This window comes from Podarcis bocagei (assembly GCF_964188305.1).
Source record: "Podarcis bocagei genome assembly, chromosome: 3".
Lineage (NCBI taxonomy): Eukaryota > Metazoa > Chordata > Lepidosauria > Squamata > Lacertidae > Podarcis > Podarcis bocagei.
Genome location: NC_138127.1, coordinates 3,002,260 through 3,029,084, shown reverse-complemented (window position 1 = coordinate 3,029,084; position 26,825 = coordinate 3,002,260). Strand labels below are relative to the sequence as shown.

General features: G+C 42.7%; 1 long non-coding RNA gene across 2 annotated transcripts; it reads right to left on the bottom strand.

Annotated features, from left to right (window-relative positions):
* Positions 1–7,530: 7,530 nt before the first annotated feature.
* LOC308584507 lies at positions 7,531–25,686 on the bottom strand. 2 transcript variants are annotated; one of them, XR_014006857.1, is made up of 4 exons: positions 25,654–25,686; positions 14,280–14,368; positions 13,146–13,394; positions 7,531–7,836 (listed from the first exon to the last, which is right to left on the bottom strand). It is a non-coding gene; the product is annotated as an uncharacterized lncRNA (long non-coding RNA). The 2 variants fall into 2 exon arrangements; XR_014006858.1 differs by lacking the exons at positions 14,280–14,368; positions 25,654–25,686 and adding an exon at positions 18,182–18,747.
* Positions 25,687–26,825: the final 1,139 nt, after the last annotated feature.

The window sequence follows — 26,825 nt, the reverse complement described above, 5'->3', positions numbered from 1 at the left end:
TGACACCTTTAGTGTTAGGATATTTCCGTTCCACCTTAAAAGGGAGTAGGCTTTGTGAGTCAGAGTCTGCGCATGTCCTGTTCAGAGGATGTTTATGTTTGCTTTTGCTTTCGTTTTCTCTCTCTCTGTCGAAGACACTGTCGCAGGCAGTCATGTCTTTCTTTGTTCTGATCAACGCTGAATAAAAGCTTGTAAATAATGCTCTCCTGAGTGCGACTTCTGGCTGTGCATTATCTGCTGATAAGAGTGTGCATGAGCCCTGGAATGTGGCAAGATATTTTCTAGAAAACTCATGTCGCTAATCGCTGATACTGCGTGCCTACGGGAGATCGATGGATGTCCGGCAGACGGCTTGGGGCCATGATGGACTTTATCTCCCTGGCAGTATCCCAACATTTAGTAGGCCCACCAACCTGCTGCCCGGGGTTCCTTTGGGAGGAATGAAGGAATCTAAATTCCACAAACAAACAAACAAACAAACCTGTTATTGCCATGAACATGATGCTCTTACACAGATCCAACAATATTTGGAGGGCCACAGTTTCCCCATGGAGGCATCTGTTGTCCCTGCTGCTGACAAGAAGCTCTCACAAAGTGCATGGCTAGCCCGCATACGCAGAAAAGGATGGCTTGTGCTTCCTGGATGTCTTTTTTTTCTTCATGGCTCTGGTGTAATAAAATGGATTATAAAATGGCCCATCTGCATCTCTACATCTTATAAAGTCAAAGTAAAACCCTGGGTGTATCAAACCATCTGCTCCGAAATCAAAGAAAATATTTGCACAAGCTCACGCTAAGCCAACCTGCTGTAATATAGAAAACCTGTAATAAAAACCACACAGCCGTGATTCATTGGCTATTTTGGATTTGGATTTGCTGAATTTGTAAGTTCCACCTTTTCTCAAAGATTGTTTTCCACACTTATCCCGACTAAACCTCAAGTTCCTGAGAAGCAAGATTTACCAAAATCAGAAGGGATTTGCTTTGAAGAAACTGGGTATCTGGGTCCAGAATCTAATCCTTTTCAGCCCTAGTTTAGCTGTACACATACAATGGTGGATCATCTGGGGTATGACAGACACATTTTAAAATTTAAAAAACCTGTAACACAATTTTGACCAAAGTTAGGAATATCAATTCAGAGAACTATCATGCACTCATTTATTTGTGGACCAGCTGAAATACCTGGTGTTGCCTGATAATTTGAAGGAATCGGAAAATACCTCATTTGCAGCTGCCCCTCAAACTGACTCCTGAATCAGCTGTCACTATTGTCACATGGCTATGACTGTGAGTGACGAACTGGTAGTACTGGGGGTGGGAACTGAGGGTTGTTGTTTTTTGCGTCTTGTCCCCTTCCTGGTCTGATGTTAGGTCTCCTCTTGCGACCTCTGAGGTCTTGAGTTACCCCATTTTCAATTCTGTTAGAGTCTGCTTCTGTAGCTTGTTCCTCCTGCTCTTTGAAAAGGCTGCCTGCATCTCCTTCTTCCCACCCAATGCCCTGCCCACTGACACCCCCAGATTGCTCCAGGAGGCCTAATCCAGAACTGTCTCAACCTACCACAGTCAGAGCCTGGATCTTCCCAAATCAGCTTGATTTGGTTTGAGCTTTGACTGAATCTGGTATACGGTATTTTTCACCCTATAGGACGCACTTTTTCCCCTCCAAAAATGAAGGGGAAATGTGTGTGCGTCCTATGGGGCAAATGCAGGCTTTCGCTGAAGCCTGGAGAGTGAGAGGGGTCGGTGCGCACCGACCCCTCTCGCTCTCCAGGCTTCAGGAGAGCCCCAGCGCCAGCCCCACAAGGTTGGGGGACAGAGGGAGGCGGAACGCCGCCATCCCCTGTCTCCCGAAGTGGTTTGGAGGCTGACGGCGGGGAGACCCCGCCGCCAGCCCCGCAAGCTCCGGGGACAGTGGGGAGGCGCAGCGCGTCTTCCCACTGTCCCCGGACCTGATCTGAAGGCGGGCGGCAGGGAGAAGAGCGCTTCTCCCCGCTGCCTGCCCCGCAAGCTCCGGGGACAGCTGGGAGGCACAGCGCGTCTCCCTGCTGTTCCCAGACCTGATCTCAAGGCGGGCGGCGGGGAGAAGAGCGCTTCTCCCCGCTGCCGGCCCCACAAGCACCTGGGGGGGGGGAAATAAAAATGTTTCCCTTTATTTCCCCCCAAAAAAACTTGATGCGTCCTATGGGCTGGTGCGTCCTATGGGGCGAAAAATACGGTATGTCTTAGACCATAGGTAGGCAAACTAAGGCCCAGGGGCCGGATCCAGCCCAATCGCCTTCTAAATCCGGCCTGCGGATGGTCCAGGAATCAGCATGTTTTTACATGAGTAGAATATGTCCTTTTATTTAAAATGCATCTCTGGGTTATTTGTGGGGCCTGCCTGGTGTTTTTACATGAGTAGAATGTGTGCTTTTATTTAAAATGCATCTCTGGGTTATTTGTGGGGCTTAGGAATTCATCCCCCACCCCCCGAAAAAAATAGTCTGGCCCCCCACAAGGTCTGAGGGACAGGGGACCGGCCCCCTGCTGAAAAAGTTTGCTGACCCCTGATAGACCCTCCAAGTGTCCCTATTTTCCAGGGACAGTCCTGGACTTACAGAAGCCATCTGTACTTCTTGCTTGTCTAGATGGAAGATAGGGAGAAATGTGAGCATGAAGAATCTAGCCACTTGCAGAAGGACAAAATTCACATCTATTGCTCTAGCCAGTTTTGCCTGCCCACACTTGGCATGATGCCCTTGCAAGGTTGACCAGAAGGGAACATGGACATCAGGCTAAAAAAGTTTCCTCACCCTGGTGTCGACAGTTGTGAGCTAGATGGACCAATGGTCTGGTTTGGTATATGACAACTTTTTATGTTATTTGGACTCGATGGACAATTGCCTGAACAAATACATGTGTCTGTCCACCAAACACAGTTGGATTCATTTATCGATAGATGGCTTGTGTTTATTTCATACATCAACAACAATTCTTCAGGAAAGCATATCTCAAATCAACACAGATGTTTTCGGAAGAGTTTAATTCCTATATGATTTTTGATGGATTGTTAATTCTGCAAAGATCTGTGTTAATTCTGTGAAGACTCTCACTTTCTGTGTGTGTCTGTGTGTGTATGTGTGCACATAAAATAGTTAATACATAAAAGTGTAACTACAAGCATTTTTGCATTTTATAGGCAACAGCATTTTTCATCAGAAATATTAAGAGGGCTGAGTCACATCTGATAACGTAGTCTGTTGCCTACAAAACAGTCACAACACAATTGATCTGTTTCTATGTTCCTGCTCTCATGAAAATCCATGGCCAAACTGTCTCTGATTTTTTCGATTAGCTTTTATTAGAGGTTTTCTTGTGTTACAAAACAAACAAATAAACGGGGGAAAGTACATACAGCATCTCCATTTTTTATTTATACAGTCTTTTTCATATTTCATTTACATTTTGTATGAGACATTGTCGTTCTAGATATCATGTGGTGGTGGTGGGGAGAGAGAGATGGGAAGGGAAGGTAAAGGTAAAGGACCCCTGGACGGTTAAGTCTGGTCAAAGGCAACTAAGGGGTTGTGGAACTCATCTCGCTTTCAGGCCGAGGGAGCCGGTGTTTGTCCACAGACAGCTTTCCAGGTCATGTGGCCAGCATGAATAAACCACTTCTGGTGCAACGGGACACTGTGACAGAAACCAGAGCATACAAAAACGCCATTTACCTTCCCTCCACAGCAGTACCTATTTGTCTACTTGCACTGGTGTGCTTTTGAACTGCTAGGTTGGCAGGAGGTGGGACAGAGCAGCGGGAGCTCACCCCATCGCAGGGATTCGAATTGCTGACCTTCTGATCGGCAAGCGCAAGAAGCTCAGTGGTTTAGACCACAGCACCACCCACATCCCATGATGGGAGGGTACCATTCTTTCACTCTATTGCATAGCGTTTGTGTAGGGTATCGTGTCAGCATCACACAAGTAGGTCTTTTATTTGAATTTTTATTTAATGTTTATTGTCATTGTAGGAGGTGAAAGGTTCCAGAGCCTGGTTGGTTGTGTTCAGTTCGTTGCAATGTGCTTTGTTTGTGTATGTGATTGGGTAGGATTGTGGGGCCAGGTTAGCCATAATGTTTCATATGCCATTGGGAGGGTAGGTCATTGTCTTGTTTTGTTGTCTATTTGATAAAGGGGAACCACACCGGGTGAAGGTGTCCTCTTTCACTTGTCCCTGTGATGGAGCTGGTTTGCTTAGTAAATGGAATGTCCAGTCCAGATGATTTCAGTGGGACTTATGTACAATTACTTGTGCATCTACTTTTTCTAAAACACCCAAGCAGTTCTAATCCTAAATTGTCTATTTATTTATTAAATGGCCTCAGCCCAGTATACCTGAAGGAGCGTCTCCAGCCCCATTGTTCAGCCCAGACACTCAGGTCCAGCTCTGAGGGCCTTCTGGCGGTTCCCTCACTGCGAGAAGTGAGGTTACAGGGAACCAGGCAGAGGGCCTTCTTGGTAGTGGCACCTGCCCTGTGGATGTCAAGGAGATAAAGAACTATACAACTTTTAGAAGACATCTGAAGGCAGCCCTGTTTAGGGAAGTTTTTAATGTTTGATGTTTTATTGTGCTTTTAATATTCTGTTGGAAGCTGCCCAGAGTGGCTGGGGAAACCCAGCCAGATGGGTGGGGTATAAATATGTTGTTGTTGTTGTTGTTGTTGTTGTTGTTGTTGTTGTTGTTGTTGTTGTTGTTACTACTACTACTACTACTACTACTACTACATTTATACCCCATATTTTTCTCCAAGTTGCTCAAAACAGTGCACATAACTCTCCCTCTCCTGATTTAATTCCCTGCAACAGCCCTGTGGGATAGGTCAGGCTGGGAGGCAGTGAGTGGCCCAAGGTCACCAGTGAACTTCATGGCTGGGTAGATATTTGAACCCTGATCTCCCAAGTCCCGGTCCACTATACCAAACTGTACCGAGATCTTCATTTTAATGCGCCCAGGAGTTAATTGTGAACGACCAGAATTGCTCGCGTAATCAGTTTTCAAAACTTAATAATGAGAAGTTATCAAGGAAACGTGGAAAGCGTAAGGTAAAATAAATAACTTTGATGGGAAATAAATCGCACACAAATGGTAGTAAATGAAAATCAAAGAGCCTCACAGTTTGTCTCCCTCAGTGGTTACCCTTATAAGGGCTTTATCTGAAGACACTTGTCTATTAAGTTTGTTATGTAGCTGGAACAGGAGGCTGGAAGCAAATTGCAGCTGGCGCTTAGAGAATGCTTTGCTGACATCTAGTGGAAGTATGTTTCCACCCATGCATATTCTGGAAGATGGAAAGAGAAAACAAACCTTAAAATGTTGTTGTTTTTTTGTTTCCCGTTCTTGTGTACTGTTTGAAATGCAGCCTTACTTCCTGATCTTGCATCTTACTAAATGTGTCGCCCGAGTCCCTCTGTACATGAGGTTACTACTCATATAGTATTTTATATTTTGCTACACATACTCAAGGGACGCGGGTGGCGCTGTGGGTTAAACCACAGAGCCTAGGACTTGCCGATCAGAAGGTCAGCGGTTAAAATCCCCGCAACGGGGTGAGCTCCTGTTGCTCAGTCCCTGCTCCTGCCAACCTAGCAGTTCGAAAGCACGTCAAAGTGCAAGTAGATAAATAGGTACCACTCTGGCGGGAAGGTAAATGGCGTTTCCGTGCACTGCTCTGGTTCACCAGAAGCGGCTTAGTCATGCTGGCCACATATAACTCGTATTTTATCAGCCCTCAGTTCCCCTCACAGACCCTTCAAGTATCCCTATTTTCCAGGGACGTCCCCGATTTAGAGAAGCCGTCCCGGTTTCTGATTTGATCCCGGAATGTCCCACTTTTCCTTAGGATGTCCCCATTTGCATTGGTGAAATGTTGTAGGGTATAGAGTTACCCAACTCCCTAGCCGTCTGAAGGCAATCCTGTATAGGGAAGGTTTTTTTAAAAAATGTTTAATGTTTTATTATGTTTTTATATATGTTGGAAGCTGCCCAGAGTGCCAGGGCAACCCAATAAGATGTGTGGGGTATAAATTGTAAAATGATCATTATGGAATGGGACGTCCCTATTTTCATTGGAGAAACATTGGGGGAGATGCCCTCCCTCCAACTGAAATGTCACTCTGGTTATGACCAACTTGTTTCTGAATATTTGTGTGGGGAAGGGTCCCCAAATCTTAAGAAAGAAAGCTGTTTTCTTTCCTGTGACCAGCAAGCAAGAATACTGTTACATTCGATTTTGGGTTGGGTAAGGTAAAGGTAAAGGGACCCCTGACCATTAGGTCCAGTCGTGACCGACTCTGGGGTTGCGGTGCTCATCTCGCTTTATTGGCCAAGGGAGCCGGTGTACAGCTTCTGGGTCATGTGGCCAGCATGACTAAGCCACTTCTGGTGAAACAGAGCAGCGCACGGAAACACCGTTTACCTTCCTGCCAGAGCGGTACCTATTTATCTACTTGCACTTTGATGTGCTTTCGAACTGCTAGGTTGGCAGGAGCAGGGACCGAGCAATGGGAGCTCACACCGTCGCAGGGATTCAAGCCGCCGACCTTCTGATCGGCAAGTCCTAGGCTCTGTGGTTTAACCCACAGCACCACCCGTGTCCCTTTTGGGTTGGGTATGCAGGAACTATTGTACAGGAACCATTAATATATTTATCTACTTATATTTAACATGGAAGATTTGCATTTTTTTTTAGCTAGTAGCTAATGTCAATGTAATCAAAAGAGCATACTTAGGGGTTTAAAAAAAACACACACAGTCAAAATTACATTGATGATTCCCTATGTAATACGTTAAAAAAGAATTGTTTTGCAGCAATTGCAGCTATTACCATTTGGCAACTCTTGTTCTTGCATGCAGTTGTTTAAAAGCTGTGCCTGGAGTCAAAATAAATGGCCTTTTGGCATAATAAAAGTGAGAAAACCCTTGTGGCAATGAGCATAGCGCAACTATCAGACAATAAGGCATCTGAGTTATTTGTAGCACAGAGGTGGAAGTGAAAAGGCTACATTTATTTGCACAGCTCTTTTTAATTTAAAAAGCTCTATGTTGTGTCAATCATAAAATCAGATAGTGCCGCAGTAATTGTTACAAAGTCTGTAATTGAGAAACATCAGCTGAGATTAGGTCAAGACAAGCCGTGTTTGCAGACAAAAGTCTGACTCTTGTTTCAGTGACAAGTTAAATAACACTCCAGCCTGAGACAAATAAAAAACATAAGATTTCTTACCTGCGTTGGGAAAGGATTGTTGACAGTGAACAGCATTAGGGAACATTATAGGTGGCATTGTTCAAACAGCTGGAGAACTGTAAGGAAGCGGGTGATGGATAGATCAAGGCTATCGGAAGTGAAGATGGGGATTTGATAATGAATGATGGAAGCTAGCTCAGTGTTTGCAAAATAACAGAAACTCGCTGTGAGAGCTGAGAGGCAGAAAGCTATGTGAGTGGTTGTCAAAGAAGGCAAGACACGTTGGAAAAGGAGCCAGGAGAAACAATATTTTTAAAGGCTGTATTATTAACTACTAGAGTACGGTATTTGAGAGGCCTTGCTTCAGCTATTGCATTACTCGGCACCCATCAAAGACTGTACAGGGTTCAAAACCGAAATACAGAATGGTATCCAAAATGTACACACTTTTATTATGGGCATCTCAGTTGTCAAAGCTGATACCATATTCAGCAGTCAGCTCTGCTCTGCTTGTTCTTTCTTATCTGGCTTTTGAACTTGAGACATAAAACAGTATCCTGGACTTATGTGCTTTCATTTTCATATTGTAAACTTCCAACCCGATGGAATCCTGAAGGAGTAAATTGGACAAAATATATTATTTAATTGCTCAACTAGGTAAGTTTTTTAATAAAACAAAAACAAGCAGACATTATTTCAGCCACTGGAAAAGAATACAGTGGTACCTCGGGTTAAGTACTCAATTCATTCTGGAGGTCCGTTCTTAACCTGAAACTGTTCCTAACCTGAAGCACCACTTTAGCTAGTGGGGCCTCCCGCTGCCACCGCATGATTTCTGTTCTCATCCTGAAGCAAAGTTCTTAACCCGAGGTACTATTTCTGGGTTAGTGGAATCTGTAACCTGAAGTGTATGCAACCTGAATCGTATGTAACCCGAGGTACCACTGTAAAGGTAAAAGGTAAAGGTAAAGGACCCCTGGATGGTTAAGTCCAGTCAAAGGCGACTATGGGGTTGCAGTGCTCATCTTGCTTTCAGGCCGAGGGAGCCAGTGTTTGTCCGTAGACAGTTTTTCTGTGTCATGTGGCCAGCATGACTAAACCACTTCCGGCACAACAGAACACTGTGACAGAAACCAGAGCGCACAGAAATGCCATTTACCTTCCCGCTGCAGCAGTACCTATTTATCTACTTGCACTGGCATGCTTTCGAACTGCTAAATTGGCAGAAGCTGGGATAGAGCAACAGGAGCTCACCCTGTCACATGGATTCAAAACACTGACCTTCTCATCTGCAAGCCCAAGAGCAGGCATAGGCAAACTCAGCCCTCCAGATGTTTTGGAACTACAATTCTCACCATCCCTAGCTAACAGGACCAGTGGTCAGGGATGATGGGAGTTGTAGTCCCAAAACATCTGGAGGGCCGAGTTTTCCTATGCCTGCCCAAGAGGCTCAGTGGTTTAGATCACAGTGCCACCTGCATCCCTGGAAAAGAAAACTCAGTGTCCCACAGCATGGCTAAAAATGCTGCAACTTATTTCTGGAATTAACTCTGATGCTCTTGTCAGACGTGACGTATAAAATCCCTGGGGCAGTTCAGTCAGTAGAGCATGAGACCCTTAATCTCAGGGTTGTGGGTTCAAGCCCCATGCTGGGTGAAAGATTGCTGAGTTGTAGGGGCTTTGTCTAGATGACCCTTGTGGTCCTGATCTAAGAATAGTTATAATAGGTCTTCATATACCTGTCTGATGACTGAGATCTTGGGGGAGTGTCTGTTAGTGGTCCCCAGCAGTTCAAAGATGCATGGCTTGTAACTTCCAGAAGTCATGCACTCTGTATTGTGGTCACAATCCTGTTGAACTGAAATTAAACAGCCCCCCCCCCCGCTGAACTTCAAGTGCTTGGCAAAGACTTTCCTCCTTCAATAAACCTTTCTAGCTGGCTTCCTGGTTTGAGGATTCATTTTAATTATTCTTATTCTTTGTAAAGTGGTATCTCGGATTAAGAACTTAATTCATTCTGGAGGTCCATTCTTAACCTGAAACTATTCTTAACCTGAGGTACCACTTTAGCTAATGGGGCCTCCTGCTGCCGCTGCGCCACCCCGCGACTTCTGTTCTCATCCTGAAGCAAAGTTCTTAACCCGAGGTACTATTTCTGTGTTAGCGGAGTCTGTAACCTAAGCGTCTGTAACCTGGAGCGTCTGTAACCATTGTATAGGTTTTGGAAATGGCTGAATGCACAAAAAGTGTACATTTCCTCCAAAACCAAACTTTTGATTCCTGAGTATGCTAAAGCTATACTGAAGCGCTGAGGAAGGCAGCAGTAAAAAAATTTAATCACAGGTTTTTATGGGCATTTCCTTTCTACATGTATGTACACACTGCTTAGAAATTCTGTATAACAAATGATTTATTAATACAATCGATCAATCAATATGAAAAAACTTCCAGCTTTGAAGGATCTCAAATGACTAGATCCATTTGTTCTTGCTGATGCCTCTCGCCTCAAACTCCTTCCAAACACGTACAAGTCTCCATCTCTCTTTAAGTTAAAATCCTGCTTCATTTTCCATGAAGCCTTTGAGACTGTCTCTTAGTCCTCATGTCCAACTTAAAGAAAGAAAAACCTGTGGAATTTAAGGTACTGGTGAATGCCTGTCAATATACCTCACTTACTCTGTTCTTGTACTCTGTTTTAGTTATTTAAGCTCGTATCTAATTTATAGATGACTCAATCTGCGGAAAGCAATCTAATTTACATAGCACAAAAGAGCAATATTTACACACTATAAAAATAAAGATATCTCTCATAAGTATATAAAACTATAAAAATAAGGACCAACCACACAGTCTATGAATAGTAGTGAGGGGGGAACATGAATACTTGTGAGGTAATTCATTTATGAGAGAATTTCAGGAAATTTTTGATTATTTTACTGTGTTCTTTCCGAGTTCAAAAGTTGTGTTCTTCACAAATAATACACACACACACACACACACACACACACCCTCTTATTGGTGTGAATCCCAGGGGTGCTTTAAATAAAATGCTCCTAGTTGTAAAACAGATGGGGAAGCATTTTAGAAGGTGCCAGGTTTATTTATGGAAGCATGAAATTGAATTTAGTAGGTGAATTTTGCCAGTATGAAATGCAAACTCTCAAAACAGGAAGTGGATTTTTATTGCTTATTTATTTTATTCCTGGATCAGCTGCCGAGGACCGTAGAATCCTTCCTCTCAGGAATTATTTGCTTTCCAACTCTGAACCACAACATCTCGACCATCAGTTGCACATCACATCTGCTGCCAGAACTTCAACTACAAGCATATGCTTTGCTGTCTATCTTAACTGATCTTCTACAGATTTATATGAAGGAAAAAAATGCCTTGCATTTGAGATAGGTTTCTTGATTTAAAACAATGGGAACCAATCTGCCTGAGCCAAGGGAAAGAATGTTTCCTCCAACTTCCAGTCGCCGATAACAAATTGCATCTCGAACAGGGCAAAAATGTTGGCTCCAAAGACCTTACAGATACCAAAGATGGACTGAACTCTCAGTTCAGCTTTTTGCTTCTGCTACCACACATTCAAGCAGAACAGGTGTTGTTTGTTACAGGAAAAGGTGAAAGGCAGGAGAAAGGCAAGCAAGACTGCTTAACTCCACCCCACTCCTAGAAAAGCTGCAAGGCTGCTCTTAGAAATCAGAACGAGTTCAAGATGTAGGACTAGATCCAGGTTTTGGAAAAGGTTTTGCAATCCTGTGAAACACATACTTGGGAATAAGCCCCATTTGGGGTCAACTGACTTTCTTCTAAATAAACTTGTAGGTGACTTGGTCAACGGATGAAGCTTCCAGTGAGGAGGACCATAACTGTCAAGTGTCCCTTATTTGAAGGGACAGTCCCTTATTCCAGCGCCATGTCCCGCTGCTGTCCCTTATTGATGGATGTCCCTTAAATGTCCCTTAAATGATGTCCCTTAAATTTCAAAGGTAGCAGCTCCTCTCCTTCCCTCCCTGGGCCAGGGAGGAGGGAGGCTCCAACTGTGTTGCTTGGCTGTGTTGCTCACCCAATAAGAAGTCTAAGAATGACTGGGGGATGGAGCATGCATGCCTTGTGTGTGGCTAGTTAATGCAAACTGAGGGGGTTTTTGAATGCTGGACGCCATTTTTTGCCCGTGCTGCTGCAAACTTTGCAGTGCAAAGCCAGGCCAGGGAGCCATCTTAAGTTGAGGCTGCATAGGCCTTGTGGTGCATGTGATTCAGATTCTATTCAGTTGAACCTCTGGTTACAAAGTTGGTTGGAAAGTGTTCTCGAAGCTACCAGCATGAGTTTGACCAGACTGCAGGAGGACAGGAAGACTGGAGTGCCTGGAACAGGTGAGGCTGCAGGTCCCTTATTTTGGCTGCTGGTCCCTTATTTTCAAATCTGTAAGTTGACAGCTATGAGGAGGACCCATCCCTTCTCCCTCCCTCTCCCATTAGGTTTTACCAGAATTTCATACGGATATTTCATGACTTGTGACGGTGCCAGCCCAAGATGTATTGCTACCTGATGACAAGATGGCACCCACCCCAGTCCATGTACAGATAGCTGGGCAGCTAAGTCTTACTTCAACATTGGTGATAGGACAGCTTCCTCCACCACACCTCAGGGAAGTTTTCTTAGGGAGTGCAGAGAACATATAGCCCTGTTCTCCAACAGAGGAGCTCAGCCAGACTGCTGGAGGCAGTCACCTCTCTCTGGTCAACAATAGGACTGGCACGGACTTGTGAAAAGCAATGACCATCGTAGGATTTTGCTTACATGATGCCTAGTGGTGCCTCTTCCAGAAACCAAAACATGCTCCTTCCAAGAAACGCTCGTTTACTTTCCTCTAGATTTACAGGGTAGCTAAACGTGTCTATGTATTATTTCTCTTTCGGCAATTCGCTTGCCATTTCTACACTATAAACGTCAGTTCTGCTTGGGGATGATTTCTGCTTGTTGTAGCAAAAGCAGAATTAGGGAAAACTGGGAACTTGTCTCCTTCTCCAAACTTGCATTTTTATTGATCGTTGTATTACAGTGGTACCTCAAGTTACATACGCTTCAGGTTACATACGCTTCAGGTTACATACGCTTCAGGTTACAGACTCCGCTAACCCAGAAATAGTGCTTCAGGTTAAGAACTTTGCTTCAGGATGAGAACAGAAATCGGGCTCCGGCAGTGCGGCAGCAGCAGGAGGCCCCATTAGCTAAAGTGGTGCTTCAGGTTAAGAACAGTTTCAGGTTAAGAATGGACCTCCGGAACGAATTAAGTACTTAACCTGAAGTACCACTGTACAGCTTTCCTCCAAGGATCTGACAGCACCACAGATGCCCTACCTTGTGAGGTAGGATAGATGGCAATATCGCAACTGGCCCAAGGTCACCCATTGAGCTTCATGAGTGCATGGAGGTGGAAATCTGGAGCTCCCCAGTCCAATTCCAGCATTCTAACCACTTGGACCATGCTAGTTCTCTCAGTGGTTCTGCTGTGTATATAAAACTTCTGTCTGAGGTAGTGACAGAGTCAACTCGCCAAATCTCAAGCAGCCGCATAGAAAACTTCCTCATACCAAGTCAGAACACCAGTCCATTTAGCTCATTATTGTTTCCATGGACAGGCAGTGATTTTCCAGAGATCCGGAGAGGAGCTCTTCTCAGTTCCACTAGGAGATGATAGGTATTAAACTGGGGAGGATTTTTGTTTGCACAGCATTTACCCCTGAGCCACAACCCTTTGCTTGTGTCACAAGACAGAGTTATTGTACCAGATTACTCTTTCCTTTCTTGGTACCCACGCCTGACATTTGCCCACGGTGATGAATCCCCTCGGGGTGGGAGGAGAGGGACAGAGCACAACATTAATGCAGAGACAATTTGTCTTCGTTAACCTTGGTGGGATGAACTGGCCTATCATTCAGTTATGCTCTCAGACTGGACAGCGTATTTGCAACTGATGACATGGTTATTAGATGAACCTTTGCTTTCCTGTTCCTGTTCCAGTTTCTTTCTTTCTTTCTCTTTCCAGCATTGCACCATCACAAGGATTTATTGCCTAGTTGTACCTTTACCAGTTTATATTTCACCTAAACTTGACTTCTCTGTTGGGGGTAGGAACTGGTGATGGGCAGTGGAAGGACCTGTAAAGAAACAAAACAAAACAAGAAGTAAAAGAAGATTTGTCAGCCATCAGAACTCAATCTTTTATGAACAGTTTATTTGATAGATTGGCGTACTATTGCCATCAAACCCCATTCAAACCATAGTTCAATGGTGGTGGGTTAATAGTTTTGTCCCTAGAAATACAAGGATGTGCTTCTAGGAGAGCTTAATGGAATTTGCTTTCAGCGGCCTGCAGCAAGGCTGTCAGATTCCAACTCCCCTGCTAGCGTGGCTAATGCTCAGGGATAATGGGATTTGTAGTCTAGCAGTGTCTGAAAAGCCACAAGTTCCTGTCCCCTAGTCTCAAGTATGTCCCACGTTTCCCTCAATTATTGGGTTGGTTGTGTACAGAAAGACCCACCAGTACAAGCCACAACAGTGTATTTAACAGCCTTAGCATTACAATATGTCCCATCCTTACCCTTGCAGTACAATGAGGACTAGAATATTCACACAAAGCGCACAGTTTTCGTGTTTGGGTTTATATAGATATTATTTTGTGCCGCTTCGATATTTCTCACTATATAGAAGGATCAATATTAGGGACTGAAAAGGGACAAGGGTACCCATGAATACAGGGAAAATAGGTACAATCGCAGAGTATGATACTGATTTAAAGATCATGTAACTGTGCCGTTTGATAGAGGCAAGTGTTTGTGTAAGCTAATCATGACTGGCCTTATCATTAGACAGAGTGAGCCAATTGCCTCAGGCGGCAGATCCTGAAGGATGGGGAGTGGACAGAGCTGCATGTGCCATGCCGGCTACCGTTAGCCCTCTAAGCTAGCCTTCTGTTCAGGTGCTTCAGGGAATGCTAGGCCACAGCCTGAGTTGAAGTAATATTCAACTGCAAGTCTACTCACTTTTTCTACATGGAATGCAGAGTAGAGGAAAGCTCGGGCGCCATTTTGTCATTCACCTCAGACCACAAAATATATTGTTGGCCCAGCTTCTGTTTATGAAAGAGAGTGAAATGTATTTATTTATGATATTTAAAGATGAACAAGGGAGATATTTGGCAGTGGAGATACAAGTACAAGGAGAAAAACTCTTAGTTGTTGGAATCTATGCACCAAATGAAGGCAAATCTGACTTCTTTAAGAGACTTCATGAAACCTTGACGGACTATCTGGATTACAATATGATAATTATGGGAGACATGAATGGCGTGGTCTCCACTAATATGGACAAGGCACAAAGACTAACAATTAGTAAGGAAGGGAGACTTCCTAAGACTTTCTTTGAAATGACTGAAAATATGGACTTGATAGATATATGGAGAACAAGGAACCCTCTGGAGAGAGAGGGAACCTTTTTCTCCCAAGCAATGATGACCTGGACCAGAATTGATCAAATTTGGATTACTAGTGGTATGGCTCCAAAGATTAAGAAGGTAGAAATCTGCCCAAAAACTTGCTCCGACCATAACGCCGTGAAGATGGAAATGAAACTTACAACAACTGGTCAATTTAGATGGAGAATGAATGACACCCTCTTTCGAGACAAGGAGATTCTTATGAAGGCCCAAAAAACTTTAAAAGACTATTTTGAAATAAATTTGAGGACTGACGTTGAGAAAAGAGTGATCTGGGACGCAAGCAAAGCGGTGATGCGAGGCTTCTTGATTCAACAAAACTCAATAAAGAGGAAAAAACAAAATGAGAAAAAAGAAAAGATTTTAGAAAAGATAAAGGAAGGAGAGAAAAAATTAAGAGTAAAACCAAAGTCCCAGGAGATTTTAAGAGAGATCAAGTTATATCAAACACAATATATGGAATTGATGAACCTAGAGATTGAATGGAAGATAAAGCAGATGAAGCAAAAGACATTTGAATCAGCAAACAAATGTGGCAAACTTCTGGCATGGCAATTGAAGAAAAGGCAGAAACTAAATACAGTTACAAGCCTAGAAGTGGATGGAAAGAATATATCTAAACCTAATGAAATTAGAAATTGCTTCCTGAGTTATTTTAAAAAACTTTATACTCAAGGCCTGCAAAATGAAGAAGATATAGACAAATTCCTTGATAAATATGGATTACAAAAAATCTCTTATCAAAGTAAGATGGATCTGAACCAGAGAATAACAGAACAAGAGATAGAGGCTGCCATTCAGAATATGCAACTGGGCAAATCTCCAGGACCAGATGGATTGACTTCAAGATACTACAAATCGCTGAAGGAATGGCTGATTCAACCACTAAAAGAAGTCTGTAATGAGATCCTTGAGGGAAAAAAGACACCTGAATCGTGGAAAGAAGCATATATTTCACTCATACCAAAGACAGAGACTGAAAAGACTCAACTGAAGAACTACCGCCCAATATCTCTACTTAATGTGGATTACAAAATTTTTGCAGACATTTTGGCAAAAAGATTTAAAAAAGTGTTGATGGAGAAGATTCATAGGGACCAAGCAGGCTTTCTCCCTAAAAGACACCTAGCAGACAATGTAAGGAATGTGATAGACATTTTGGAAAAGCTAGAGGTGAACATAAACACTAAAGCAGTATTGATCTTTGTGGACGCGGAGAAAGCCTTTGACAATATTTCTTGGAGTTTTATGATAAAGAATCTTCATGGGATGGGGGTAGGTCAAGGTTTTGAGAATGGTATGGCCGCAATATACTCTGAACAAAAAGCTAAATTGATTGTAAATAATGTAGTGACGGAGGAACTTAAGATAGAAAAAGGAACACGACAGGGGTGCCCAATTTCCCCATTACTTTTTATTTCAGTTCTGGAGGTGTTGCTGAACATGATAAGGGAAGACCAGCAGGTTAAAGGAGTGCAGGTCGGAGCTAAACATTACAAGTTAAGAGCGTTTGCAGATGACCTAGTATTGACTTTGCAAGAGCCAAACACTAATACGAAAAAGGTTTTAGAAATAATACAACAGTTTGGCCAGGTAGCTGGATTTAAGTTGAATAAACAAAAAACCAAAGTCTTAGGAAAAAACTTAACAGATACAGAAAAGGAGAAGTTTCAAGAGGAGACAGGGTTGACATTGGTTAAGAAGGTGAAATATCTAGGGGTTTATTTGACATCTAAAAATGTGAATTTGTATAAAGACAATTACGAAAAATGTTGGTCAGAAATTAAAAAAGATCTAGAAATATGGTCAAATTTGAAATTGTCAATGTTAGGCCGAATTGCTGTGATTAAAATGAATGTATTGCCTAGAATGTTATTTTTGTTCCAGACCTTGCAGATTCTGGATAAGATGGAATGTTTCAAGAGGTGGCAGAAAGATATTTCGAAATTTGTCTGGCAGGGCAAAAAGCCCAGAATCAAATTTAAAATATTGACAGATGCTAAAGAAAGAGGGGGTTTTGCCCTGCCGGACTTGAAATTGTATTATGAGGCAGCAGCATTTTGCTGGCTGAAAGAATGGATGCTCCTCGAAAATACAGACATCTTAGATCTGGAAGGTTTTAATAATGCTTTTGGTTGGCATGCATATCTATGGTATGATAAAGTCAATAGTGCCTTTAAGAATCACATTGTTAGAAAAGCATTGTTTAATGTTTGGATAAGATACAAAGATCTGTTGGAAAACAAAACCCCTAGATGGGTCTCACCAGTGGAGGCCAAGGCAGTGAAGAAACTCAATATGGAGGTCGGATGGCCGAAGTATTGGGAAATCTTGGAACAAGATGGAGATAAGTTCAAATTGCAAAGTTATGAGAAACTGAAGCACAAGGTACAAAATTGGTTTCAATACCATCAAATAATGGAATTTTTCAAACAGGACAGGAAAATTGGCTTCCAGATGGAAAAATCAAAATTAGAAACTGAATTGTTAGAACCCAGTATTAAGAATTTATCTAGAATGTATAACTTGTTGCTGAAATGGAATACACAGGATGAAACAGTCAAATCAGCTATGATTAAGTGGGCACAGGATGTCGGTCACAACATCATGTCAGATGACTGGGAATGGTTATGGAACACCGGTATCAAATTTACGGCGTGTAACGCCTTAAAGGAAAATATTATGAAAATGGTATACAGGTGGTACATGACCCCAGTCAAGCTGGCAAAAATTTATCATCTGCCCGACAACAAATGTTGGAAATGTAAAGAGACTGAAGGTACCTTCTATCACCTTTGGTGGACATGCCCGAGGATTAAGGCTTTCTGGGAAATGATCTATAATGAAATGAAAAAGGTACTTAAATGTACTTTTCCTAAAAAACCAGAGGCCTTTCTCTTGGGCATTGTCGGCCAATTGGTGCCAAAGAGGGACAGAACTTTTTTTATGTACGCTACAACAGCAGCAAGAATACTTATCGCAAAATATTGGAAGACACAAGATCTACCCACTCTGGAAGAATGGCAGATGAAGGTGATGGACTATATGACACTGGCTGAGATGACAGGCAGAATCCGTGACCAAGGAAAAGAGACGGCGGAAGAAGAATGGAGAAAATTCAAAAGTTATCTTAAGGACTATTATAAACTTAATGAATGTTAGAGTGTTGTGGTTTTCTGGAACAAAGGGATACAGTGGTATAAAGTCAGAATACAGAGATGACTAAGATGACAGAGGTTGGAAAATAACAATTGGGAGTTGCTTAAAATTATGGACATTGGGATGCAGAAAGGGGGGGTATGGGGAAGTCCCAGAAAAGAGGTTTATGAAATTATGTTATGAAATTATACGTGTATGTTTGTCTTTTTAAGTGTTTGTTTGTTCTCAAAAATTTTGTAAAACTAATAAAAATTTTATAAAAAAAAAGAAATGTATTTATTTAAATCTTACTAATGAAGTAATTGCCCGAGGAGCCATGATAGTGAGGAAGGAAGAATTTATACCAGGATAACACAGGTGCTGTGTTTTAGCTCACTGAGGAGCAAATACTACCCAACTCATTGGTCTCGTCTGTCATGAAAGAAAAAATAATATAAGCCAGGCTTATAAACCTGAACAATTCATCTTTGGAAGATACAGTCTACAAAACTTAGGCAAAACAAAAAACAAAAAACCCACCTTTGGGAGGAATCATATGCATCTTGCAGTAACAAGCATAATGTCTGACACCTCAGGATCAATTAAAAAACATGCCGGGGTCATGTTTCTTTGCAGAATGAGAGCTTAGGCTTGATAAAACACAAAACATCTTGCAAATCTGGTATTTTGCTCCAACGTTGAAGTAAGATACCCTTTTAGTTCCAGGCAAAAATATTATTCAGCAGCAAGTACTCATGGTCTTGAAGAGCTCTGTGCATTTAAAGAAAATCTTTTCAACTGGTTTCTGAAGCTTTATGTTTCTTTTCCCTTTGACCTTACTACAACAATGCAGAACAATGAAGTCAACTGTATAGAACACACACCCAGAGACAGTTAATTTCCCTGGTATAAAGAAGTTTAAGAGTTGGAATAAAAAGAGTATAAGTTCATTGAATAAACATACACAAATTTACTGGTTGATAACATGATAGATAGATAAGACAATGATAATTTTATAACATGCAGAGAATAATATGTGCAGAGAAATCAGAGAGAGGAGCTGAGGGAAGTCCCTGATGGGGGCAGGGAGGGAGGGATGGGGAGGGAAGGGGGGAAATGATGTATGTGATTATATGGTTTGTTAAGTTGTTAGGTTGAAATTGCTTAATTTTTTTGTAAAGAGTTTAAATTCAAATTTAGTGGATTAGAAAGTGGGCAACTAAAAAAATTAAATGTAAGCATAAATGCATAATATTTCATAATATATGTTGCAAAAGTTTGCATTTATTGGTGTAGAGGGGGCAGGATATATCTTTTATTGCAGAGCAGGAGTTGCCACCAACCATGAACAGCATCTGCCCAACAAACTGAGCAGAGGCACAAGTCACCTGGTATCTTCCCCACAAGGGTGAGATCTGGTCCGCTCCCTAAACTGTGCCCCATAGCAAGTTGAACATGTTGCAGATATTAAATATTGCACAGTTTGAAGTGACTGGAAGCATAAGAAGTGACTCCTTTGGAAATGAAACATTGTCCAAGCCCATGGAAATAATATTCAAATGTTTACTGGTGGAACTTTCTTCAAAACAGAATTAAAACATTAAAAATATCCATACACTATCTTGTGCTGTCCAGCACAGGCTCAGCATCTTACAAAATATGTAATAATCCAAAGAGACCTGTAAGTAAAAGTCTCTCTCTCTCTCTCTCTCTCTCTCTCTCTCTCTCTCTCTCTCTCTCTCTCCTGTTTTCCAGCCTTCAGGCTCTTTGTTCTCCCTTTATTGTTGTTGTTGTTTAGTCGTTTAGTAGTGTCAGACTCTTCGTGACCCCATGGACCAGAGCATGCCAGGCACTCCTGTCTTCCACTGCCTCCCGCAGTTTGGTCAAACTCATGCTGGTAGCTTCGAGAACACTGTCCAACCATCTCGTCCTCTGTCGTCCCCTTCTCCTTGTGCCCTCCATCTTTCGCAATATCAAGGTCTTTTCCAGGGAGTCTTCTCTTTTCATGAGGTGGCCAAAGTGTTGGAGCCTTCAGGATCTGTCCTTCCAGTGAGCACTCCGGGCTGATTTCCTTCAGAATGGAGAGGTTTGATCTTCTTGCAGTCCATGGGACTCTCAAGAGTCTCCTCCAGCACCATAATTCAAAAGCATCAATTCTTTGGCGATCAGCCTTCTTTATGGTCCAGCTCTCACTTCCATACATCACTACTGGGAAAACCATAGCTTTAGGAGGCCAAGACTCAAAGACAACTTTCAAAATGGAGATTGCAAAACAATACCTCTCATATGTTCTACATCTACAACCCTCACAGGTTAGCTACCACAGAACAATAATCAGTTAGTTGGTCATTAACTCAACAAGGAGCTCAGAGTCCTTTAGAAAAACTCTTGTGAAAAATCCTTAGCGTTCACAAGACACATTTAGCCATTTTCCATTTTAGACCCATATCAATACAGAGACATTTTTCATTTCTACGTGAGTTAAACAATTATACTTAACAGAACATGGGCAGAATCTCCCTTGAGACCTTTGCATGTTTAGGAGGAGCTGAGATGCACATGCAGTTTTGGGGAGGAACTTGCATGCATCCCTCTTCCCCTTTATGCCCGGACACACTTCTTGAAATGCCTGAGGGGGTCTTCTGCCATCCAGTTCTCAGCACATTTCCCAAGCTCTTAATATAGAAGTGTCATTAATCAAAAAGTCTCATTTAGATGGAGCCTACTACGATAACTCACCAAACAAACCACACAACTATGTTGAATAATAGCAACACATCACCAAGTATGGACTACAGATATAACCCCTGTCCAACAAGAGGAAAGCACAAGGGGTCCTTTGGTTAAAATACATTTCCTAAGTTTGTAAATAAGCATGCATTTAGCAACTCTTTTATCTCTCCTTACACTCATCGGACTGAATCGGACACTAGCCATGCCCGTGATTTATGCTTCTCAGCTTTAAATACCAAAAATGATGTTATTTATAGACCCGTGCAATGTAACCTTTGGTGGTTTCGGCTGCCCAAACGAATGGAGTAAGCCTCTTTTTTCACAGAGGGGTATGTGATGGATGAAGCCAAAATGCAACAGGACGGCCCTGGTTGCCTTGGGAGGTGGTGGAGGGAGAAGGGAAGGGGCAAGAGGAGGAGACCGTGGGGGGAGAGAAGGGGAGAGGAGACGTAACAACTGAGGGGGAGGCAGAGAAGAAGGGTAGGCTAATGGTGTAGCTTCAGATAGATTGTGCAGCCACTAGATAACAGTCATGCATTTCTTTTTAAAAAATATATTTTTATTAAGTTTTCCATAACAAGTTTCAGTTTATTTATTTATTTTCAAAAGAAATTATTAATTTTCCAATAATTTTTTTAGACAAACAAACAAATACACAAACAAACATAAACCCTGGCCTTATTTACATCAATCTTAGTAACATTGTTAAGTGACTTCCCCGTATCCCCCTGGTTGAATTTCAGTGTATATCATTTTAAGTTTTCCAACACCAATGTTCTTATAAAATTAACTTAATCACTTAACATCTTTCTTTCTTTCAAATTTGGCATCAAACATATTAATTAATCACAGTACATATTTAAATCCTAAGCCTATCTGATATTTGCAAGCTTTTCCAATTAAGTTAACTTAACATATTTAACTAAATAGTCTTTAAATTTTGTCCATTCCTCCTGGTAATCCTCCTCCTCCTGGTAGCGGACTCTTCCAGTAAGGTCAGCTAGCTCCGAAAAGTCCATCATCTTCATCTGCCAGTCTTCCACTGTTGGTATTTCTTGTGTTTTCCAATTCTTCATTAACAAAATTCTTGATGCAGTTGTGGCATACAAAAATAATTTAACATCTTTTGGGGGCAATTCCAAACCTGTTATTCAAAGCAGAAAGGCCTCTGGTTTCTTAATAAATGTATATTTCAACATTTTTTTCAATTCATTATAAATCTTCTCCCAGAAGTCTTTCACCTTGGAGCAGATCCACCACATATGAGAGAAGTTACCCTCTCTTTCTTTACATTTCCAACAAGTATCAGTTTAAACATATCAATCACCTTTAGATTTAGATTTAGGATTCTCAGAATCCCTTGACTCCCCCCTGCCCTTCTCTGGTTTCCATTGTCCATCCCTTCTTATTCAACTTATCCTTTTCCCCAATTCGTTATATCTATTATTAACTTTTCCATTATATTTTGTCTTTTACAAGTATTACTCTAATCCTGCCAAAGTTTTTAACTGTTTATAATGTTCTCTTAAATAGACTACAATAGATTCCCATTCTTTCCTAAACTTCTTCTCGTCCTGGTCTCTGATTCTCCAGGTCAATTTCACCATTTCGGCAAAGTCCATCATCTCCATGTATTTCTTTCGTTCCGTTTCAGCTTTTGCTGAAATTTCCATCATTTCCCTTTCTTTCCTCCTGCAAAATTTTGTGATTTTTATTTTTTTAAGGGAACGTGGAGTATCGATTTTGCTTTGCTAAAAGAACTACTTGTGGAGCCAAACCACTTATAATGGGCCTTGGGGACTCAATGCTAGTCTGAGTCCCCAGTATCTAATAAGCTAATGTCCTGTTCAAAAAGTGTTTGCATTTTCACTGTCCATAAGTTACTTAACTTCTGCTAACACTGGCCTGCTCCAACTTATGCACGGCTATTATTGTACATTTCCAACTGCACCTGGCTGCCCAAGGGACTGCCACGCTGTGGATTTTGTTCAGAACAGGCTTTGAATGGATTTGAATACAAAGGGCAGTGACTGTGCGTGTTTGTGTGAGTGTGTCAGTTTGGAAACACAAAAGATATATCTTCTGGACTGTGTTGGCAGACCCGGCAAAAGGGGACATGGATTCAGTCATTTCTCATTTGTGGCAAACACAGCTTCAGTGTATCGTTCAAGATCGACATGACCTAGCCAACAAAAGTCCAAGGAAAAGCATTGCCTTGTGAGAGGCAGGCAAACAGATCCATCAGCCTAGCTCCATCCCTAAGTAGAGGTATGTGACCGATTAATTGGCTGATGATTTGATGGCTGCTCCATACTACATAGCTCAAAGCAATGTAGGCTTTTCCTGACGAAGAAGCTCATGGCCTGTTCTGCAGCCGGGTGGCACTCAGAGTGGCAAAGACTTGCCCTCAAGGGAAAAGCATGCGCTTGAACCTCTGGCTTGAAACCTCAGGTGTTTGCTCTGAGCTGAATGTAAGGCAATGTCAGGCTTCAGGGAATCCTATCCCTCCCACAATGGGATGCCAAGAAGCAGATAAACAAGAAGAGTTCTTACCAAGTAAGGTAAAGGTAAAGGGACCCCTGACCATTAGGTCCAGTCGTGGCCGACTCTGGGGTTGCGGAGCTCATCTTGCTTTATTGGCCAAGGGAGCCGGCGTACAGCTTCTGGGTCATGTGGCCAGCATGACTAAGCGTTTCTGGTGAACCAGAGCAGCACACGGAAACACTGTTTACCTTCCCGCCGGAGCGGTACCTATTTATCTACTAGCACTTTGACATGCTTTCGAACTGCTAGGTTGGCAGGAGCAGGGACCGAGCAACGGGAGCTCACCCCGTTGCGGGGATTTTAACCGCCGACCTTCTGATCGGCAAGTTCTAGGCTCTGTGGTTTAACCCACAGCGCCACCCGCGTTCCTTCTTACCAAGTAGTTTATTCAATATCTATACAATACAATATTCATATTCATACAATATTCATACGAAGGAATGCGGTCTCCTTTAGATAATGGCATTGCTCCAAGTCCCACCTCCTCAGTCCCTCCTATTATACATCACCCCTGCACCAGCTAATCTGTGCTTTCTGCCTCTGAGCTTTCTGTTCTACTACTCTCAAGGCACGCTTGGTCGGGGGAGGGGGGTCAGGAATGCTTTCTAGAAACACCGAGTCTGTCAGCTCTCTCTCCCCTTCTGCTTTTTCTTCCTGCTGCTCTCCCAATATTCCCCAGCTTCTCCCCTCTGCAGCCTCTGAACTATGACCTTCTGCAAGTCACCATTCTAAATCTATACTGTCCTCCTCTTCTCGGGAAGGTGCAGGAAGGGGGACGGTGGCGGTCCCCACTATTCCTCTACAGTCCAGCCCCTGACAGACAATGGTGCACACATCCATGTACAGAGGCAGGGTGGTGTGATATTCAGACATGCCTCTTAAGAACAGCTCTTGACTATAACAGCAGATCTCAATCCTGTTTGGGTAGATGTGGTTTTTTCCTTGGATAGACCAGTTAGCTCTGGTCAGGAAGTGGTAGCCAATGTGGGCATCATGGTCTCCCCCTAGTGCCCATGAACTCTCTGAGCCCCCTACCTGCCCCTGCCCTTTGAGTCATGAGATGGCAAGGCTGGTCATCTTTGCCTCCTTTGAAAAGCACATAGAGATGAAGGAGGAAGTTGGAAGGGTGATTCTCTGACTTTTACCCTCCAACAGTTCTCCAATGAAAATAGGGACATCCTATTCTTCTTCTAGTATTATTCTTGTTGTTAAATTTATACCCTGCCCACCCGACTGGGTTGCCTCAGCCAATCAGGGCAGCTCCCAACACATATAAAAGCACAATAAAACATTAAATATTTTGTTTTTTAAAAACTTCCCTATACAGGGCTGGCTTCAGATGTCTTCTAAAGGTTGTATAGTTACTTATCTCCTTTCCTCGGGGGTTGCATAACTCGATACCCTCCAACATTTCTCCGATGAAAAGAGACATTCCAGGATCAAATCAGAAACTGGGACAGCTTCTGTAGATCTGGGACTGTCCCTGGGAAATGGGGGCACTTAGTGGGTCTGTTACCTGGCCTTTGATACCAGAGAGTTGTGTTTTCAAGACTTGCCCTGTTGACACCCAATGTCCTTTTGTGTTGGGGGGGGGGTTATTGGGCTGTTTTTGTTTTTATTATGTACTTTGTATTTTGATATTGTGATCTTATCCTGTGAACTGCCCTGAAACCTGTGGGTATACAAATTTAATTAATAACAACAGTAATAATAATGTTCCCCTCTTAAAGAGGTTATATTTTGGGTGTCATTGGCTATACACTGAAAGGTCGTCAGTGAACTACCCAGTGTGTGGGGATATGGGCTTGGCTGCCTGCTACACTTATGTCTCACAGAGCACCCCCATATCCCATTTACCCTGATTAGCCCCAGTCCCCCCAGCTGGGGGGGCTGGGAGGGAATACACACCCAAGGCCTAAGCCAAGGTCTTCCTACATTTGGAAGTTTAGTAAAGTTGTGGCCTAATTTTAATTCCATATAATGTTGCCAGAGTCTTTATTCCTTCCTTATGATCTCTGGGGGCTGGGGCTGTCGCCGCCTGGTCACGCAATAACAACAATAATTATAATAAAAAAATTCCTTCCAGTAGCACCTTAAAGACCAACTAAGTTAGTTCTTGGTATGAGCTTTCGTGTGCATGCACACTTCTTCAGATACGTGTGTATCTGAAGAAGTGTGCATGCACACGAAAGCTCATACCAAGAACTAACTTAGTTGGTCTTTAAGGTGCTACTGGAAGGAATTTTTTTATTTTGACTATGGCAGACCAACACGGCTACCTATCTACTACTGGAACAATAATTATAATTTGGATGGCTATAACTTGCCCTGGGACCTGCTAGTGAAGAAGGGTAATAAAATGAATTACGCAAGGGGTGATTTCTGGTTTTCCACCATTTAGCAATATAGGACCAAAGAGTCAGAGAGGTAGATTAGATAGCTAATGCTCAGTAGGCGCAGGAGCAATGGAAACTTGAATGTAAAGGGATAAATTTCATTTTACATACTTGTAAAAAGCTGAACATGGATTAAAAGCCAACTTAGTGCCAGTTGAGAGTGGTGTCAGTTCAGTGCTGGTGGTTGCTAGGTTGCGGAGGTCCTTGTGACACGCCCTTCATTGTGACACCTCCCTCTGTTGGCTCCTTGGTCACTAGGGCTCTAGAGGCAAAGCCATCTCCTTTGGTTTGATCATTCAGCGAGTGAGAGAGAAAGTGAATGGAGATGTCAGTAGACTTTCTCATCAGCATCTGCATTCTGTGCTGATAACTCTCCCTGACAGTTTTAGGGAACATTTAAAATAGGGAGGTCCTAAGGAAAAGCAGGACATTCTGGGATGAAATCAGAAACTGGGACAGCTTCTGTAAATCTGGGACTGTCCCTGGGAAATAGGGACACATAGAGGGCCTCCTTTTGTACAGATCCCTTTGGGTGAAAGAGGGATGTATGCATATGTATACACTTTCTCTCTGTCTCAGGCAGGGGGGAGCTGATCCAGGGAGGGAGAGAGAAGTCACAAGATGGAGTGATACCCTCCAAACTCAAAGATCCATACGTGCCCAAAGAGCTCAAGCGTAGGCGATCCCTGTAGTGTTTTTGTGTAGACCAACTTGCTAGATCTTCTGTATATGTGCCTGCTGTTCCTGAATAAAGAAGGTACTCAGACTTACCCTTACACCTGCTGCCTCTTGGCTTTAGGGCAGGCAGGTTGCAGGATCGTCTTGAAACAGTGACTATCTTCCTCCAAGCCCTCACAGCTGGAGAAGGAGACTCTACACTGATAGTGTAAGACAAGGCTCAGCAAACTTTTTCAGCAGGGGGCCAATCCACTGTCCCTCAGACCTTGTGGGGGGGCCGGACTATATTTTGAAAAAAAAAAATAATGAACAAATTCCTATGCCCCACAAATAACCCAGAGATGCATTTGAAATAAAAGCACACATTCTACTCATGTAAAAACACCAGGCAGGCCCCACAAATAACCCAGAGATACATTTTAAATAAAAGGACATATTCTACTCATGTAAAAACACACTGATTCCCAGACCGTCCACGGGCCGGATTTAGAAGGCGATTGAGCCGGATCCGGCCCCCGGGCCTTAGTTTGCCTACCCATGGTGTAAGACATTCACTGACTCCAGTTCAGTCTGACAAGGTGAAATAGCAAAACAGTTAAATTGGG